Below are 7,114 nucleotides of genomic sequence, written 5' to 3' on the forward strand. Positions count from 1 at the left end.
GATATGTGGGTGGACCGGTGCTTAGGTGCTGTTCTTACTTGAACAAACCTCCTACTTATGATTAACCCTCCCGCAAGCATCCGCAACTATGAGAAAAGTATTAAGAATAAATTCTAACCATAGCATTAAACTTCTGGATCCAATCCGTCCCTTACGGAATAGCGCATAAACTGGGGTTTAAACTTCTGTCACTCTCGCAACCCATCATCTAATTGCTACTCCACAATGCATTCCCTTAGGACCAAATATGGTGAAGGGTCATGTAGTCGACATTCACATGAGACCACTAAGGGAATAACAACATACATACTATCAAAATATCGAACACATAACAAGTTCACATGATTACTTGCAACATGATTTCTCCCGTGACCTCAAGAACAAAAGTAACTACTTGCAAAAGATAAACATGCTCATGATTAGAGGAGTATTAAATAGCATATTGGATCTGAACATATAATCTTCCACCAAATAAACCATATAGTAATCAACTACAAGATGTAATCAACACTACTAGTCACCCACAAGCACCAATCTATAGTTCCGATAACAAGATTGAACACAAGAGATGAACTAGGGTTTGAGATGAGATGGTGCTGTTAAAGATGTTGATGTAGATTGGCCTCCCCAAGATGGGAGTTTTGTTGGTGATGATGATGACGATGATTTCCCCCTCTGGGAGGGAAGTTCCCCCGGCGGAATCGCTCCGCCGGAGGGCAAAAGTGCTCCTGCCCAAGTTCCGCCTCGAGGCGGCGGCGCTCCGTCCTGAAAGTCCTCTCCTTAATTTTTCTAGGTCAAAATGACTTATATACCAGAAGATGGGCACCGGAGGTGGGCCTGGGTGAGCACAACCCACCAGGGCGCGCCTGGGCTCCCTGGCGCACCCAGGTGGGTTGTGCCCACCTGGTGGGCCCCCTCTGGTAGTTATTAGCTCCAGTAATTCTTATATATTCCATAAAAAATCCTCGTGAAATTTCAGCTCATTTGGAGTTGTGCAGAATAGGTAGCCTGACGTAGCTTTTTCGGGTCCTGATTTCCAGCTGCCGGAATTCTCCCTCTTGGTGTGTACCTTGCAAATTATGAGAGAAAAGACATTAGAATTACTCAAAAAGGCATTAGTATGGATAAAAACATCATAAATAACAGTAAGAAAAAATGATGCAAAATGGACGTACAGTCTCCTGGAGCTTAATGCTGAAGCGCCGACCTTCGTCCAGGTGAGGCCTGTCGCACAGACCCCGGTCGTCGCCGCACCAGTCGCACTCCCCCAGGGAGACTTTCGTCGTCCGACGATGACATTTCCTAGGTTCATAATTCAAAGATTAAACTTGTACAGTTAAATATATGTACTACAAAAACTAAATTAGATCATTATTATTCATCACGGGTGACTATCGGTCTGCCGAGTCTTTTCTTGAAAACTCTTAGCTCACGTGGCGTATATATTCGAGCGTCGGTGATGGTAGCTACTCCTGTCATTCCAAAGTGCATTACACCAAAATGTCTAGCACCTTGGAATGAAGAAGAAGCTACCCACACGACAACAGTCAGCATTCTTCTTCTCTCATATATATGGTGGAGCCCCGACAGACTTGGAGTATACATTCTACCGCTGGTGATGGTCGCTCCTCCTTTCGTCCCCAAGTGCATTACACTAAAATGTCTAGCACAGGGGAACGAAGGAGAAGCGACCCCCACGACAAAAGTCGGGATTCTTCGTCCTCTCTCATATATGGAGCCTCGACAGACTTAAAGTTAACCCGAAACGTCATTTAATTATCTTTCTAGAAAATACAGGTCAGTCGATATTTCCTACATATTCTAGCACAAGTCATGCCAAAATTCACGGAAAAATCCGGCATGACCTTTGCTGAAAAAGGACATATCGAGCGCCTGAAATTTGCCGGAACAGAAATTAATCAACACTCCGGCAAAACATAGGCCACTCGGAGGTGTAACCTGCAAACATGGCCGACCACTTGGGCAAGCACATATCCTATTTGAGCAACACAAGATATACATGTTTATATCTACATCCTATGAGCATTCAAACTTGATGGTCATTGCATTTCAATGGTTGAAAATATGAACAAAAACATTTCAAAATATCTTATAGGACTCATATTGACATGAAGATTTGGCTGGTCTCACCTCGAGGTCAGAGGGGGTCGGTGACGGGGACGACGACGGGGATGATGGAGGGGCTCCTTGATTTCTGCAAAAACAAAAACCCTATAAGCTATCAACTAATCAAATGCATACGCCTTGCATAGTGCTATCCAATTTGAGCATTCAATAAGCAAAACCAAATCATAAAATAAATTACTATTCAAATTAGCATGCATTCAATAAGAAAAACTAAATCATGTCTTGCGTCCGTACATCGTTGAGTATTATCACTAATACATCTCGAATAGTATCATACATATAACATCACTAATACATCTAAAATCCTAGCGAACGACGGGTATCGGCGCGGGCGGTGGACACCCAAAGAGAAGGAACCATCAAAGGATCATAGCTCCAGTGAGATCCCTGAAGAACCTACCAGGTATTGGAGAACCACTACTAGGGAAAAGCCTAGCAGTAGCACGGGTTTTTGGTATATCAATAGCACCTGTGACCGCGCTACTGATACGGCGCTACAGCTAACTGGTAGTAGTAGCGCGGGTGCCACCCGTGCTACTACTACGTCCGTTAGTAGTATCGTGGATACCACCCGCGCTACTACTTACTAGTAGTAGCATGGTTCTGGACCCTCATATTGCTAACTAATTAGGAAATAAAAAAGAAATTCCAGCCATGGCTGCTGCTGCTAGGCGTCATCGTCCTCTTCATCCATGGCCGATGCTAATCCTGGAGGGGATGAAGTCGTCCATGGAGATGGTGCTTCCCCATCCAACTCTTCTCCACACCTCTCCTTTGCTGCTGCTACAAAAAAAGAGACAAGGATTAGAACAGGAATAGAGAGATAGGGAGGAGTAGGTGCAGCAACTCACTAGTGGCCGCCGGAGTTGGAGCCGAAACCCTAGATGACGCCATGGGTTGCGTCCATCAGAGATTTGGCCATCGTCATGGGCGGCGCTTTGCTAGATCTTCCTCTCCTTCCAGTAGCGGAGGAGGAGGAGGAGGAAGGAGGGGCTACGGTGGAAGAGGAGGTCACCGGATTTGAGGGAGACGTCGAGGTGCGAGGCCGGCAGTTGTGGTGGGCGAGGAAGGGCGTCGCGGGTGGGAGGGAGAAGTGAAATCGAGAGAGTGTGGGTCTGGGATTGGGCCTCCGTGCGCTATGTTTATACATGTGTCGTTGGGTTGATAACAGTAGCGCTGGGTTCATACCCATGCTACTACTATGGCATGTCCCGGGGTGCACGGTGGAGACAACTTAGTAGTAGCGTGGGGTATATAACCTGCGCTACTACTATCAACTTAGTAGTAGCGTGGGTTTATAACCCACGCTACTACTACGGCTGGTCCCGGAAGGCACAGTGGAAATCACTTAGTAGTAGCGAGGGGTAAAAACCCGCGCTACTACTATGAACTTAGTAGTAGCATGGTTTTATAACCTGCGCTACTAGTAATTAGCAGTAGCGAGGGGTATAAACCAGCGCTACTAGTAAGCGTCTGCCTATAAGCTTTTCCCTAGTAGTGAACCTGCCCTCCAACGCAACCATGTAGCTACGGACGTGCTCGTCCTCCTCGCTGACACGGTGACGTACCACCTCCGCGGGGTCGTCAAGCCTTCGCACCATCACTGGCCCACGCGACCGCCACCAATGAAGGTTCGGGTCAATGACGGGCTGGCTCCTCACCAAGCTGCGCCCCCGGAAAATAGCACCTCCCAGTACCATCCCGGTGGAGCCCAGTCCCGGACATGGCCCCCCTGATCAGGCAGGACTCCTCCGCCGAGTCGACAACGAGGATGCGGGATAGGCATCGTCGACGTCGATGCAGGAATAATTGCTTTAACTAAAAAAATAACAACAAATGTGACATGTTCAAAATATGACATGTCCACTTCAAAAAAATCAACCTAGTATTCTGTTAAATACACCTAAAAATAAATTAGTTCTATTAATTTTCATACTAAAAATAAACTAGTTCTATAGTAAAATTTTAATTAGATCATCAAATCTGATATACATAAATTTTCTTACTAAAAATAAACTAGTTCTACTAATTCAACTAGTTCAACTAAACACTTACTATAAATAAAAATAAACTAGTTCAACTAGTTCAATTTATTTTCCTATTAAAAATAAACTAGTTCTATCAATTCAACTAGTTCTTACTAAAAATAAACTAGTTCAATGATACGTCTCCAACGTATCTATAATTTTTAATTGTTCCATGATATTATATATTCTGTTTTGGATGTTTAATGGGCTTTATTATACACTTTTATATTATTTTTGGGACTAACCTACTAACCCAAGGCCCAGTGCAAATTGCTGTTTTTTTGCCTATTTCAGTGTTTCGCAGAAAAGGAATATCAAACGGAGTCCAAACGGAATGAAACCTTCGGGAGAGTTATTTTTTGAACAAACGTGATACAGAGGACTTGGAGTGCACGTCAAGAAACCAAGGAGGAGGCCACGAGGCAGGGAGGCGTGCCTGCCCCCCTGGGCGCACCCCCCACCCTCGTGGGCCCCTCGTGGCTCCCCCGACCTACTTCTTCCTCCTATATATACCTACGTACCCCGAAACCATCCAGGATCACCATGAAACCCTATTTCCACCGCCGCAACCTTCTGTACCCGTGAGATCCCATCTTGGGGACTTTTCCGGCGCTCCGCCGGAGGGGTCATCGATCACGGAGGGCTTCTACATCAACACCATAGCCTCTCCGATGATGTGTGAGTAGTTTACCACAGACCTTCGGGTCCATAGTTATTAGCTAGATGGCTTCTTCTCTCTCTTTGGATCTCAATACAAAGTTCTCCTCGATCTTCTTGGAGATCTATTCGATGTAACTCTTTTGGCGGTGTGTTTGTCGAGATCCGCTGAATTGTGGGTTTATGATCAAGATTATCTATGAACAATATTTGATTCTTCTCTGAATTCTTTTATGTATGATTGGTTATCTTTGCAAGTCTCTTCGAATTATCTGTTTGGTTTGGCCTACTAGGTTGATCTTTCTTGTAATGGTAGAAGTGCTTAGCTTTGGGTTCAATCATGCGGTGCTCGATCCCAGTGACAGTAGGGGAAACGACACGTATTGTATTGTTGCCATTGAGGATAAAAAGATGGGGTTTATATCATATTGCTTGAGTTTATCCCTCTACATCATGTCATCTTACCTAATGCGTTACTCTGTTCTTATGAACTTAATACTCTAGATGCATGCTGGATAGCGGTCAATGTGTGGAGTAATAGTAGTAGATGCAGGCAGGAGTCGGTCTACTTGTTGCGGACGTGATGCCTATATACATGATCATGCCTAGATATTCTCATAATTATGCACTTTTCTATCAATTGCTCGACAGTAATTTGTTCACCCACCGTAATACTTATGCTATCTTGAGAGAAGCCACTAGTGAAACCTATGGCCCCCGGGTCTATTTTCCATCATATTAATCTCCCGCGAACGAGCTATTTCTGTCGCCATTTATTTTGCAATCTTTACTTCTAGTCTTTATCATAAAAATACCAAAAACATTATCTTATCATCTCTATCAGATCTCGCTTTTGCAAGTGGCCGTGAAGGGATTGACAACCCCTTTATCGCGTTGGTTGCAAGGTTCTTATTTGTTTGTGTAGGTACGAGGGACTTGCGTGTGGCCTCCTACTGGATTGATACCTTGGTTCTCAAAAACTGAGGGAAATACTTACGCTACTTTGCTGCATCACCCTTTCCTCTTCAAGGGAAAACCAACGCATGCTCAACAGGTAGCAAGAAGGATTTCTGGCGCCGTTGGCGGGGAGTCTACGCAAAAGTGAAGACATACCAAGTACCCATCACAAACTCTTATCCCTCGCATTACATTATATGCCATTTGCCTCTCATCTTCCTCTCCCCCACTTCACCCTTGCCGTTTTATTCGCCCTCTCCTTCCGTTCGCTTTTTTCGCTTGCTTCTTGTGTCCCGTGTGCAGTCACAGCCAGTCCCTTATCTACTCCTTTGTCTCCCGAGAATGAAGTTCTTAATTTTAAACAAAGGGAGGGAGAAAACCTAAAAGATGCTTGGTACAGAATTTGCAATGCTCAAAATAGATCTACCAGGAAGCAATCTAGTTCCCTTCTTCTTTGCAATTTTTATGTAGGCATCACCCCTTCGAATAGATATATTCTTGATACCATTACCGGAGGGAATTTCTTGGGTAGCCATACTTTTGATTCTTATAATGCTATGATAGATTTGTTTGGCCCACCACCTCTTTTGGTTAATGGAACTATTTTAACTTTGGAGCATGTGATGCAAAGGCTTGAAATTATTGAAATAAAGTTGCCACCATAGAGTTGATTGAAAATTTGGATAAAAAGATCCACAATCAGATTAACCAATATGGATCTAAGGTAGGAGTTACTCTACAAAAGTTTAAAGAAAAGGAACCCATAGTTAACGAAAAGATAGATCAAGATTCCACACGAATTGATAAAATTGAAGATATTATTACCAACTTAGGGTCTGCCTTTTCTTTCGTGAAAAATACTCCAAAACCTCCTAATGCTAAAATTGCCAAACTGATGTATGTTCCTAAAAATAAGGGTGAAACTTCTAGTAAGGAAAATGCGGATCTCAAATCCATAAGTGTTCACCCCAACTTTCTCGCTATCATTAAGGAACCTTTTGCTACAAATGATTTTCTCGATTTCTTCCCTATGAGTTTGATCATTAATAAAAAGAAGGAAACTCCTAAGGGTTATAAGTGTTCTATTGAAGAATTGCATACCAAAGATGATAATACCTAGATCTATCCTTGCCTTTATGCCTAGCTAGGGGCGTTAAACGATAGCGCTTGTTGGGAGGCAACCCAATTTTATTTTTGTTTTTTGCTTTTTGGTTCTGTTTAGTATAAATATTTGATCTAGCCTCTAGTTAGATGTGTTTTCATGTTTTAATTAGTGTTTGTGCCAAGAAGAACCTTTGGGAACACCTGGGTGAAGTTTTTTTGAT

The sequence above is a fragment of the Triticum aestivum genome, chromosome 6D (assembly GCF_018294505.1).
Source record: "Triticum aestivum cultivar Chinese Spring chromosome 6D, IWGSC CS RefSeq v2.1, whole genome shotgun sequence".
In the NCBI taxonomy this organism is placed as follows: domain Eukaryota; kingdom Viridiplantae; phylum Streptophyta; class Magnoliopsida; order Poales; family Poaceae; genus Triticum; species Triticum aestivum.